The 14,395-nt window shown below is 40.7% G+C and overlaps 1 long non-coding RNA gene across 1 annotated transcript; it reads left to right on the forward strand.

Moving 5' to 3' along the window:
- The first annotated feature begins 1,588 nt into the window (after positions 1-1,588).
- On the forward strand, positions 1,589-5,695 carry LOC135978271 (uncharacterized). Its single transcript, XR_010595701.1, has 2 exons — positions 1,589-1,820; positions 3,811-5,695. It is a non-coding gene; the product is annotated as an uncharacterized LOC135978271 (long non-coding RNA).
- Positions 5,696-14,395: the final 8,700 nt, after the last annotated feature.

The following is a 14,395-nucleotide window of genomic DNA, read 5'->3' on the forward strand; positions in this document are numbered from 1 at the left end:
TCACTATTGAGAAAGAATTCATCCACCTTTATACAGCTTTTAGTATATTTAGTTTTCATATGAAGTCCTAGTTATGCATGAAAATATTTATGGAACAGAAGAGTTTCATCAATTTAAAAATGATCATTTGTTTGAATGGGTAGTGTATTATTCTCTATTAGTTACTCATTATTCTCCTGCTCATAAAGAAAGCATTTGACTTAGCTGACCAATCAGACATCCCAAATAATGTACCAAGTCAAAGAAATAGCTGAAAACAACAAGTCAAAATAAATTGGTTGAAATTTCTTCAAACAAATGAATTAAAGAATTTGAATTCAAATCATGAATACATTCATATAAATGAATGCCCATTTGTAAACAATTCATGGAAAAGTGGGCGTTTTTATCAGACAACTTAGTTACAGTAATAATTTGACCATCACTAGTGACAATAAGTGAAAGTGAAAGGGTAAAAAGTAGTGTGAGAAGAGATTTTGCTTTCCGTCAAAGTCAGTAAAAAAACAAAATATATGGTTTACATTTGTATAACAGTATTTTCATGAAGTTCTGCTCGCTATTTTCCCTGCCGTATTTTCTGCTTTATATTCTTGCTTATCTAATCATGCAGGTCAGTTGTACTTACTTTGCAAACCAAGCACTTCAAAGCTACTGCTGCTGTTCAATTTTTTTATGAACATTTATAAAGGCCTAGAAAATAAAGCTACCAAAAAAACAACAATTATTCCCAAAGAATCCATTCCATTTTTGTGACATTTCAGTGAAAAACTAAGCTGGTAAAATGTTTAAAAGAATTGCTTATAAACCATTTACATCCATTGTAAGTAATTGTAGAGTTGTTCTCTGGCATGGCTTTATGAATAATTGTTCACATTTATGTTATATGCTGAAGCAATAAACCCTATTTTTAATGCAACTGTATATAGGCCCAGGCCTGCTACTGTAGAAGCCTAAGCCTTCAATAATGCCTTTAAAAAAGAGCTTCCTTTGCCACATTGCCACCAAATTATTTCCTCTATTCTGTCCCTCAATACATTCATAATGTTCTGCCTGTAGATGGTGCATAGTAGGATATACAACTAGCCCACAGAAACAGTTGAGCTACAACTGTTAGAATGTTGTGCGGGATTTCAGTGGTGGTGAGGCACAACAGAACAAGGTCTAAATTGTGCCATTTAAGCATGTCTCAGAGTAAGGGATCCTGTGGAGCAATACCGTTCCTGGGGAAACTCCCAAGCATGCAGAGGCTATGTGCCAGACACTTTGTGTGATGCAAATTATTCTCCTTTTGCAAAGCCAGGTAGCTCCAGTGGCTGATTTGTCATGGGAGTAAAGGGGCAGCATAACTTGGTGGGGAAGACAAACCACGGTCCTGTAGGGACGCATAGCTCCCGAATCGCTAGCCCACAGGCGCGGCAAACTGCTCCCATGGCTACGAGGCAGGAGTGACCTTCAATCCAGCGTTTGTGTTTGGGAAACTTATTTGGCTGATTTGATTGTACCCTCGCAGCTGGTGTTCACACGCTCAAGAGATGGGTTCGTTATCTTATGTGCATGTATACTGCCTGGTTCTTCTATGCGCAAGAATGTAACCACTAAGAAGAGTTGTAAACAAAGTAAGGAGAGAAATAAAAACCCCAGGAAAGTTTTCCTGGGAGGCTTTTTGCAAGAGGCTTTTGAAGCTCTCTGGCTACCAACAAACCTGGCGTTCTGTTTCCTTTCCTGTGTCGTCACCACAGCTGGTGACCCCGACGTGATACCCCTCTACTCACCGGCTGGATACGCCGAGCGCGCCCGCGGCTGTTTGCCGCCCCTTATTCGTGAGTATGGGGGGGAAACTTTCCAGTGCCCAGAAGGAGCACGCAAGAGAGTTACAAAAGATTATAAGGCAGCGATCATGTGTCGTTGTCTCGGTCGCTCATATTGAGGACCTTCTCAGGGAAATAGATCGCCAGTGCCCCTGGTATCCTGACTGCGGGTCTTTACAGCTTTTTGATTGGATACGGATTGGGATCACCTTGTATAGTGAACCCCGTGCCCCAGTTCAGCACCTGCTGCTCTGGCAGCGTTGTAAGGAGGCGCTGGAGGGGTTCGGCCCCGACGGCCTTAAGCCGGTTTCCCCTTTGCCCCCAGGTGATGGGCCACCCCCCTCCTGCCCGCAGCTGACCCCCCCTGCGCCGCCGCCCGTGGCGGCGCCCCCATGCCTACCGGTCGGGCAGGGGGGCGCTGTCGTCGCGGCGGTGCAGCCGGTGCGCGAGGCCGGTCTCTTGACCGACAAGGAATCCAGCTGTGGGTTCGAGGCGTTCCCCGTCTCTAGGCGGGATAATGGAAACGGGGGGCGGGTAGTGGACTGGGAGGCTCTCCCCTACTCGGTTCTCCACGAGCTCCGGGGGATCTTGAAAGGTGTGTCAAACGGTTACCACTTGCTCCCCCAAGATTGGAAAGACATATGTCGCATGGTGCTGTCTCCCGCGCAATACGTTGTGTGGGATAGCGAGTACCAGCGAGAGGCGCTTGCAGCAGCAGCACAAGGTGGGGGGGCCTATCTCGCTGAGCAGTTATATGGCACAGGGCAGTTTTCGAGCATCCCCGAGCAGGCGGTGGGCACGCCCCAGGTAGCTTTTCCCATCATTGGCCAGTGTGCCCGTCGCGCATTTCGCAGGGTCCCCGCTGCGAGCGAGTCCTCGAAGTCCTTCGACCCTGGCGGAGTTGCTGCAGGCGTGTACTGATGTAGGCACTCAAACCCATCAGATGGCCCTGCTGGCAGCTGCCCTGCACAAGGGGCAGAAGCCTCAGGGGAACTGCTTTAACTGCCATCATCCATATTGATGATTAGGAGTACGGCCCTCCCCCTCCGTTGGCTCACTGATGAGCCCGTATGGGTTGCGCAGTGGCCGCTTTTCCCCAGAATATGTGCAGTGTATATTGTAGCAGAGGTAAAGGAAATGCAAACCTACCAATATAGGTTGTGTTGTCTTGTTCAGATCACTGTGTGTTTGAAAGCAGGAGTTAGAAGTAAAAGGCAATCAAAAGACTGGGAAAGTTAATTGTGTCCCTTTTAAGTAAAAATCTTTAAGCTGTAGATAGCTTTGGATTTGGAAGCAAGCCAGAAAGCATTTGTATTAATGCAAGTTTCTAACTAATAAGGTAGAAGCCACTGAAATCTGGGCTGCCTATGAACAAATACAAGGAAACATTTTAAGCAATGACTGACTGCCCAGAAGGGGTAGACCTCTGTTCTTTTGTCTTTCAGATCATCAGAGAAAACGGTTGCCAGCTGAACAGCATTCAATGTACCATGCATTTACTGGCACAATAGGGATTATTTTTGTGTTTTATGGCAAAAATTGTTGTTAAGAATTGCATACCAACAGTCTTTGGAAGCAAGGACATGGAAGGTTAACCCACTCCCCATATTGCCCATGGGATCCTTCTGGCTACCTCAGATTTCTAGCCAGAGGGCTGGGGAGGGAGGAAAGCAATTAGACACCTGAGGTTGTACCGAGTGCACTCCTCAAAAGTGGGTGTGCTTGTCCCGGTTTGTTGCTCCAAAGCTCTGTAATAAAGTTATTTTACTGGAAGAGTGAAGGTTTCCTTTGTAGGTTAAAAGAAGCCGAGAAAGGGAGAAGAGGAAAAAGCACAGAATGAGTTAACTGAGAGGAAAATACAGCTTGCAGGCTCATCCAAGGCCACAGCCAAAACTTGGCTGACCCCCAAGACAAGGGGGGGCTTAAATGTGCCCGAGCAACTATGAGATTTGCAAAACACTGCCAGGCATTAATGAAATGTGTTAGGTTTCTTTTCTCACAGGTAGAGAAGTGCTACCCAAAGACCCTAGCACCCCTGCCATTTATTAAAACCAGGAGACTGAGTCTATGTAAAGTCCATCAACGAAAGACTGCTTTGGCTCCATGCTAGAAAGGCCCTTTCCAAGTCCTGTTAACCACCAACACCGCTGTGAAGTGCCAAGGACTACCTGCCTAGACCCATGCTTCTCACTGTAAAAAGACCCCTCCACCTCGGGAGGACTCTTTGACTGATGATAAGCCTATTTCTTCTTCTAGCCCTGCTGTGCCTTCTGGACAGCAGGAAAAAGGAAAAAAGACAAGGTGAAGTGCTAGTAACCTCTCCCTTGTCCACTGACAGACCTACTGTGCCTCTGGATTTTTCTAGAAGAAGCAAAACCATTACAGGGTGATGTGCTAGTAACCTCTCCCCTGTATGATGCTAAGCCACGCTGTTTCAGGAAAAGAGAAGAAGGAACACTTGCTTCCTTGAAACCACAAAGTCCAGGAATTCCTGACTACAAGAGACATTAAGAACTGACCCTGGTGAAGAAACAAAGAATTATAACCGGGAAAAAAAGAAACTTGTGGGACCCATGCTTGGGAACGTGGTATTGATTGGATTTTGGGGTTTATTCTACAGGCTGCGCCCTGTGTTTTAAATAAGTCCTTCAGTATGTATTGCCTTCCCTAATTGGATTTTAAATGATAAGTACCAAAGGCACCTTGTTGCCATTGCCCCTGCCATCTCCTCTATTACACTATTACCCCTGTAACACATCCAAATACAGACAATGACCCAGAAGTTGCTGACAGAGATGGTATTGAATATCACTAAGGCTGGGAAGGCATTGCAGTGGGATCTAGCATGTTCAGGCTTGGCCCACTGCCCTTACAGACACATCAGGAGTACCATCTGATCTGCGGCCATGGAGACATACTTAGAGACTTTCTGGGTAAAAGTGCAAACGTTCTCAATGCTCCTTCCAAGCATATGGACCGGTAAAGGGGGTGTGGCCTCCCACATACCGAATCCTGCCGGGTCCATGGGGAGTTGAGTAATTCACCAAAACATCTGGGAAATTAGACTACCTGGTATGCCCAGTTAATTTTAGTCAGTGCTCCTGGGATTACACCTGACAAGACACTTACTTTTTCAAGTTAATGACAGCTGTGTGTATGTTAATGACACCATATTACAAGACATGCAAGGTCTGTTAAGTACCTGCCTTGTTCCTGTCTGCAAACCACCCAGCAACATCTGGGGTGTGAGACAGTGAAAGAAATGTGTTGTTTTAAGCTTACTGATAATAGTTTTGCATGTAATAGCAAATTGATATGCTAAAATGTTATGCTTAAGCCATCCGCCAAGACGTTTTTCCTCCTTGGTGAGATTATATCTAGTCATAGCCACCCTTAGAGTGGATAAAAACCCTTTTATAGTATGGGGTCCTAGTTTTAATTTTTGATGTTTTACTTTGCTGCTTTGTTTAATGTATACCCAATCTAGTGGCATTGTGCATGCTACCCTGCGAGAGTGCTTTGTCTAAACACCGCATCTATAAAATAAAACAGGGGGGGATGTAGGGACGCATAGCTCCCGAATCGCTAGCCCACAGGCGCGGCAAACTGCTCCCATGGCTACGAGGCAGGAGTGACCTTCAATCCAGCGTTTGTGTTTGGGAAACTTATTTGGCTGATTTGATTGTACCCTCGCAGCTGGTGTTCACACGCTCAAGAGATGGGTTCGTTATCTTATGTGCATGTATACTGCCTGGTTCTTCTATGCGCAAGAATGTAACCACTAAGAAGAGTTGTAAACAAAGTAAGGAGAGAAATAAAAACCCCAGGAAAGTTTTCCTGGGAGGCTTTTTGCAAGAGGCTTTTGAAGCTCTCTGGCTACCAACAAACCTGGCGTTCTGTTTCCTTTCCTGTGTCGTCACCACACGGTCCTACCTCCACCCTTTTCTCCTCAGGCCCCTTTGAGGTGCAATGTATCACCAAAAGAGGGGAGGGAGCAGTCTCTTCACTTCTCAAAGCAATTTCGCCTCTTCCTGGTACCAGTCACACAGGGAGGCTCTTTACACTCTCCCATCAACTGTGTCTCCTGCAAGAGCGGGCAAGCCAGAAATAATTTGGCTGTAAAGGAGTTGTGATTGGGGACAAAGAAGAAGTGACCAAATATTTTATAGGGCCAATCACTCAAGGCCATGTAACCTGAGTTTGTACTTAAACCACTGGCAATAAATTTTCCATTTGCTTTGGGATTTAGTGTGAGTAATAATGCTTTATACAGCTGAGCCTAACTTCAAGGCCCACTTCTCCCTTCCTGGAGAGACCACTCAGCCATCTTGCTACCAGCATATGAGTTATTTGCAATTAATTATCTTGTATGCTCTCAACCAATTAATATACTATTTTGATCCTTACTAGAATAATGAATCCCATCCTTTGCCACTACAAGCAGCAGATTACTTATAACATCATGTGTCAAATGCCCTATAGGGAAGTTTGGAAGTGGTTAGATAACTCAGTATAACCATAACAAAGCAGGAGCTGACTGTCCAAATTAAATGTATTCAGTCTGGCATTAAGGGTGCTAACTATTACCACAGCATTTGTCATATGCTGAACATAGGTTATACATGTGAAACAACAACATAATCTCATAAGACTGGAATGAGATGGACTCTTGCTGAAAGACTAAATAGAACAGGGTCTAGTATTTCAATACTACGAAATACTTTCTAATCACAAGCCAGAGTTCAAAACACCTGTGCTAAAAATACTGAATTCAGCAGAATTCCTATAAAATGTATTTAAGAAAAGAGAAATAGAGAAGTCTCTGGAAAATGTGAATAACTGAGTAATTCCAGTAACAAGGATTAGATATGTGAGAGAAATAGCCATTGGATTAAAATAGTTAATGTCAAGTCACAAAAGGAAGTTTAACAAACACAAATAAATAAATAAATAAAATAAAATGAGGAAATAAAGGATCAATGGGGAGGAAAACTGTGAACATAAATTTACCTGAATGTCAAGAAAGCTTTCAAGAGATTCCTACGCAAAAGACTTATCTACAACATCAGTTTGTATAGTACGGGGATGTATGGAAACAGTTCAGGGTAAAGAGAAGTAATATAAGGCTTATGATTAGTCTCTATCGTGTTCCATATGTCAGTGAAGTTACCTGCAGGAAGGTTACATTTGCAGAAAATACAGAACGAGAGGTGCTGGAATCAGTCATTTCAAAGTAAGAAGGCAACTCAGTTCTGAATAACTTGAAGAGACTAATACTATCCCAAACATGAAATAAGTACAGACAGAAAATGAGCAATCTACTGGATCTTTTAAGAGTCATCTGTATTGCTGGGAAACAACTGCACTTTAATTTATAAAAGGTTTATTTGATAAGACTACGATATTCAAACAAAAACCCTCTACAAAAATTAATGAGTTTCCACAAGTTCTATCACAGCAGCTTCACACTGAGACCCTGAACTACAAAATATACTTGTATGAATTTGTGCTGAAGGATCTTTCTGACAAAAAAAAACAACAACAATATCAAACACCCCACCAAATTAAAAATAAAGGAAAGTTTCTGAGACCTATTTTATGATGGTGATTAAAAAAAAAAGTTTCCATAGCTTATCTTCATGAATGTATCACAAAAATGCAAAAACATTTGTGTAAGATAGCCTTTGAAGTTTTTATTTTTTCATTATCTTTCTTCTGGAGAATTATAGATGTGTCATCAGTCTTAGCAGCTGCTTTCAGAATGATAATGTGGGTTTGATAGGTTGAGAGGCAGAGATGCTGGTTTATGCAAGCCACTCTAAGCAAAATGTTATCATCATTATGATGGCCTTGAAGGACATTCAGCAACAATCCTATAGCTTAATTGTATGAAGTAAGGAGGGGAACTTTGTGGTAAAAGTCAGAATCTTCATATTCCTTATACAGCTACATCTGGGATATTAGATAGCCAACATTTTGTGATTTTTGAGTAGTAACAGTAATAGGTATTACAGTAGTGACTGGGTACCTAAAGCAAGGTATAGAGTTGCATTGTGCTACACACTGTGCAAAAAGCATTTCCTTGCTCCAGAGAGCTGATAATGTAGGGCCTAAATTCTGCCAATACTTACAAATGAGCTCTACTTTAAGCATAGGAGTAGTAGTACCACTGAAATCAGAATCAGGACCTAGGTTTGTGACAAGACGCAAGGGACAAGTTGGGGGTGGGGGAATGGGGAGGTTTGAAAACAATGACAAAGCAAGCATGTTTTTACATAATAGTTAGTAGCCTCAGTTCATCACTTACTTAACCATTGTCAGATTAAAAATGTTGATTAGATAGAAGAAACATACTGAATATGTATAGCATAAATTGAAACAGTGCATCATTTCTATTAGCAGAGATTAGGAGAAATGTTTGATTTTATTTGGAAATAATTTTTTTTAAACATACTATTTTTACAGGGTTACTCAAACTGCATGTGCAAAGATTGGGCTAATTTATTATTATTGTAACCTTAAAATTTAAAATTGTTTTGCCCCTAAAATCCAAAGAAAACAAAGAAGTCTGTATGAAGTTCAGATGTTTGTGAAAATTTATCAGCATATAGGAATGTGCATGGATTGCATTTTATTTTTTCTTGAGTGATGACACCTTGGAGGCTGATGTAAACCCTGTGAAAGTTAATGGGAGTCTTTCTATTGGCTTCAATAGTTTGGATTAGGCCGTTGGTGAGATATAGAAAAAAATAAAATAGAATAATTTGCAATGACAAGGCTGTATTGGTAGCATATGAAATGGAGAAATGAAATTACATTTTCTCAGATCAGAAAGGCAGTGTTATGGTGACTTATAAGGAACTTTTATTGAGCCTACAGAAAGATGTTGTCAGAAATGCTCATCCTCACTTTCCAGGCAGTACATAAGCACCAAACCCTATCCCAAAATACTGTTATTAATTTTGAAGGAGCATAAGTTTAAAAAAATATGAGACTTGTTGGTATCAGTGCAGCTTTACAGTGGGATGGAATCCCTGTCTACTGCATTCAGTATAAAGGCATAGAACATATATACTGTCAGAAATGCCAGTCCTGTGAAAAAAGTATGTCCATGTTCAGCTTTAAGAGTATGTGCAGTCACATTGGATGGGACTTTCAAAGCACTCAGTATTAGTCCAGTTTTCCTTCCGCTGAAGTCCCTGGGAGTTTTACCATTGACTTCAATTGAATGAAAAATCCTACGCATTGACTTCAATGAACATAGTCCTGTGAGATAAAGATAACCACATGTAGAAGTGTTTACAGGACATCAGGGTATGGTAGAACAGGGCATTTTCAAATCCAAATGAAAAAACAGCCACACAATCCGCCCACTACTACCATCACCTAATACGATTTTTTGGACCTAACATCTCTTCTAAAATCTAAACTTTGCTGTTTGGTCAAAGAGAAATAAAAGTATTTGCTCTCTCTCCCATATCCCAAGACCTACAGCATTCTCAAAATACTTGCACAGAGCATATGATCGAACACAGTAGTATAATTTTTCACTTGAGTGTGTGTAGAACCAGGCAGATATCCCATTAAAAATTGAAGGAGCCTCGTAAGAAATTCCCTTGAAAAATATCCTGAAGTTATACCCCAGCTAGTATACTCTTTTAAGAGTTACATTTGTTACAAAGTCCAAAACTCTGCTCAGTGTGCCAAAAGGAGCCCGCTCCCACAATTTCAAGCTTTGGGGTTCAGAAGTGGTAAGGTTGCCTTTGGGGCAATCTACAGCTCTTTCTTGTAGGTTTTCACCATTCTAACCATTTGCATTTGAAAGTGACAGAGATAAAATGAGAACATCCAACGGAACACTTACTGTATTAAACATTTCAATAACTTTAAGGCCAACAATCCCAGCCAAGTGTTCTTCTTATTAGATATGTCAAGTTTAATAAAGTTCACTTGTTTGCATTAGCCCTGTAGATGCCAATCAGCATGACATCATATTCAGTCGCTGTCACTGTCCTTTGTCACTGCAGGCTGAAGCTCTGGCAGAGTTGGATGGGATGGCGTGTTTAAATATTCCTTCCATCCAGCAATATGAGAAGGACAGACAATACATTATCAGCAACTGAAGACAAGTTTTCAATAAATAATTTACAATAATCAATAGAATAATTGTTTTGCAGACTATGTTAAGGGGTATATTATATTGCACTGTGCTCTCTGATAATGGATATTCTTTCAGCTCTCAAATGAGTGTGCTGAAAGGATAACTCACCTATGATTCTGTTATGATTAGATTTTCAGTGAAACACCTGAGGGCGTTTAAGTACCATTAGACTCTGGATGGGTTGTGAAATTTGGCAGTACAACTACCTAATAAGTTAATGAAAGGTCAAGAAATTTACTGTCTAATCTTATTTTTGCTGGTGGAAAAGAAGTGAATCTGAATTTCCTTTGAAGAGATGCACTTGAGAAACTAGATGATGGAAAAACAAGTAGTGGCACTCATTGTCTTTTAATACCCTATAGAGATGCAGGCAGGGACTACCAAAAGAGCCTGAAGGAGTTAGATGCCCAACTCCCATTAACATTCAAAGGCAGCTGGGGTTCTAATTGTCCTTTGATGCAGGATGCAATATTAAGAGGAAATTTTCAGAAGATCCAGAGGGAAATGTATATACATTCAGTCATTTCTCTCTCGCGCTCACTGTACCTATGGCTGGGCACACCACACAGGGAGAAATAAATGACTGACAGCTCTCAACTATAAGCTCTTGTGTTTGGCAGCATTGGTAATGTGACTGACTACAGATGTGCCAAATGTTAGCACTTACCCCATATTGCTTATGCACCCAAAATTCAGTGTGCCTTCAACCAGGCTGTGGGAAGTACAGTATAACCAACCTGTCCAATGTTAAATTTTACTTTATGTGGTTATATGGATGATTTGTACAGCACTTTGTGTTCTGTATGATGCAAATACTGTGCAATTGAACTAGGTTTTGTACAAATAATCTTCCAAGGGGAAGATAGGGTCTTCTTTCTTCACAAACAGTATTCATGATATTTTACCAGCAGCATAGGGATCATTAACAAAAGTTTAAGAATCTTTAGGCATGGTGAGGAAAACGACTAACGTGAGGATATGTGCTGCACTGTTTCTTTAGCTCTGTAGAAGAAAACAAGGAAGGAGGATGAGAGAAGGTTAAAGAAGGTCTGCCATAGAGAAAGTAGCCTGTTATCACTTGTAATACACAAAATAAAATGTTAATGGCAATTTATGCCGAACTTTCATTTTTGTTTGGTTATTTAAAAGAAAAGTATTCATAATACTCTATGCTAGTCTGACTTAATGGAGCTGTATGTTTAAAGGAGTCATATGTTAATACATGTCCACTCTTAGTAAAAAGGAAATTATAACTTTGTGTAACTGCAGCATAGGGTATGTTTAATGAGGAACATAATGGGTACCTTGACACCATCTTAATGAAATAACACCTGGTTGTACATTGAACCCACTTCAAAACACGGGAAAGCTTAAGTGCTCGTTAATGTGTTGCACAGTAAATATGGCACACCAGTAGAGATCAAAACAACAGTAGACTATAATTAACTGGGTAATGAGAGAAATGGAAAATTATCTCAAGAGCCTGCCTTGAAGATGTACCTCTGACAGACTAGTGGGCTCAGGCTGTAATAGAGCTTAAACAAAACACAAGCTGGGAAATCATATTTATTCCTTTCAATTTTCTAAGGAACAGATTCTTATACCCTCATTTTGAGTAGTACCTTATCTTCTAATAGTCCCACTGACTTCAGTAGGACTACTTGAGGAGTAAATACTGGAGTAAGGTACTATGCCACTTGAATAAAGGTATCAGAATTTAGTCCTATGTTATAGAGCTATCAGAGACAGGGGCTGCATATTGAAATATGTACTTTTAAAAAAGTTTTCTTTTCTTTTCTCTTTGGTCTGTTAACTGCCAATAAATAATGTTTACGTTTAATCTAAGCTGAAATACATTTTGATTGCTATAACGAGTGAAAAGTTATGTGCAGGTGTTCTCAAGGAAAGCAGAATATTAGCTTCAACAGAGGCAGAGGACTGTGTACACAGTAACCAGTGTATGTGGAGAATGCCACAGCCATCTTCTGCAAGTGCAATGGTGGGCCTGGGGACCCTTTGTGAGCAGTAAGGGAGCCGTATGCTCTAGAGTCCAGATTCAGCACGTTTAACTTTAAAAATCTGAATAATCCCATTGAGTTTAATGGGAAAACTTGTTCTTAAGTACCTTACTAAGTATAAAGTACATCACAAGGAGTTACAGGTTTGTGGAGACTTCAAGACTGGGCCCTAAATTAAGCAGTAATTTCAGTAATTGTTAATGTGCAATGGTGATTGAATTCCAGTAATAAAACAAACACATTTGAGATGCCATTGGGTACAATGGTGGCTCTATTTCCCCCACTGCATGCTCTCTTTTGCCCATTCTTGTTGGTATGCATCTTCGACTTACAACAGTCACACTCTTATTGCTTCCAAACTAACCTTCTTCTCCTCCTTCAAAACACATTCTTATTAAACACAAAAAGTCCTCTAATCTTAGCAGAGATGAATTTTCCAGAGTCCCTGGAAGTTCAGATCCTGCATCAGAAAATTCAGATCCAGTCCTGGATTTTCCCAGCAGTTGAAGTGTTTCAAATACTCTGAGGCTTGGGCCCATCTCTAATTCCTACTCCATCTCAATGGAGCTACCCTGCTTTACCCAAGATGAGATTTTTTTGGAGTATATAGACACACACACAACAACAGGTTAAAATTTCGCTATTTGGAGAGAAAGAGAGAATAGTGATTTTTTAAAAAAATAAAAACTTTTTTCTTAGAAAACATTGTGGCCACTGTCCAAGAAAATGAAGTGAGCTGTTTCATTTTTATTAAAGACACAAAGAGAATTGTGTAGGCTAACCATTATTAAAAGAAAATTGCCATAAACATCTGAGAGAATTATAGCAATATAAGTGGGACACACATATTGGGTTGTGAGTTCAATCCTTGAGGGTGCCATTTAGGGATCTGGGACAAAAATCTGTCTGGGGATTGGTCCTATATTGAGCAGGGGTTTGGACTAGATGACCTCCTGAGGTCCCTTCCAACCCTGATATTCTATGAATTCTATATTAAATAGTGGTTATATGTCATCTAAAACTGCAAGTAGCTCTAAAACAAATATGTGAACTATTCAGCATGTATACATCGATTCAAAAATGTGACTTTCAATCAGTCAATCAATCATGCCTATCTCAATGGAATCTGAGTGCTTCAGTTGTACTTAAGAGGGCTAGGAAGTACATTTATCCCTTCCTGTGACTGTCATATATAGAAATGTGCAAAATGTAATGTTTTCTCTCACAAAATTTTATATTAAAGACATCTTTTTCCAGCTTAGGTGATCAATTTGGTGTTTTGTTATACAAAAACCATTTTTGCACAAATGCACTTTTGAACATATAGGGATAATTGGAATATTTTTGACAAAATTTCATTTAGTCAAAACCATTTTGGTTTTGATAAAAACTTGTCAACATTATTTGTTATGGAGGAGAAGTAATCTGGGATGAAAAACTCTGTTCTGAACCAGACACAGGAGGGACCTAGAACCTGGGTCTGCCACATTTTAGGTCAGTGCCCTGACTACCTTCCCTCTCCGCCTCCCAACACACACACAAAGGAGAAAATGGACAGTTCAATGCAATTTATAATTTAGTTTCGGGGAAAATATTCAAAAATTTCTATTTTGAAAGTTGCCATAAAACAGAATTATCCTCCACCAGAAAGCTTTAGTAATAAATTTTGAGAAGAAACAGAAATGGTACAGCGGTCTTGTGATGAGGCAGAGAGGCCCCAAACAGCAGAGAAGAGGTTAAGGATAGCCTATATGTAGTCCCTCCCGTCTATACCTGTGGCCCATGGAAAGCCCAGAGATGGAATAAAAGGAGAGAACCTGGATCATTTGAAGGCCGGAAAAGTGAAGACTGTAAAAGCCTGGGCTGGACTGAGTTGGAGCTGGGCTCACTGATAGCAGGAATAGGCTCCTAGCTGGATGTTGGGCTGGGACAAGGCTGAGAGCTAGTGTCTGGCTGAAGATGGTGAGGCTGGGCTGTAGGACCAGGCTAGGTGGAGGGCGGTGACCGGCCCCAGCCCCCAACTGCTTGAAACTGGAGGTGGTAATGGTGGGGGTGGGGAGGAAAAGAAAGTTATCTTGGACTATGGAGGAATAGAAGCAGGGGGTGAGGAATAGTTTCAGATCAGGAAAAAGGGGGGAAATGATTACATATATCAGGATTTGAAGAAGGAATACATAGAAATAAAAAAAACAGGATAAAAGCCAACATTTTATAGTTGTGAAATCAGTGACAAAAGATGTGAAAATACGAGATGTTAACCCCTGAAAATAATGGAATGGATAAAGATAAGCATTGATGATGTACAAAGAGCTGAAACATGCCGGGTCGACATATATATATATATATAGAACGTACACATAAAGGAAGAAGCTGAAAAACTTCTTAACTGTAATCTTAGGGGGAATGAA

The sequence above is a fragment of the Chrysemys picta genome, chromosome 1 (assembly GCF_011386835.1).
Source record: "Chrysemys picta bellii isolate R12L10 chromosome 1, ASM1138683v2, whole genome shotgun sequence".
NCBI lineage: Eukaryota > Metazoa > Chordata > Testudines > Emydidae > Chrysemys > Chrysemys picta.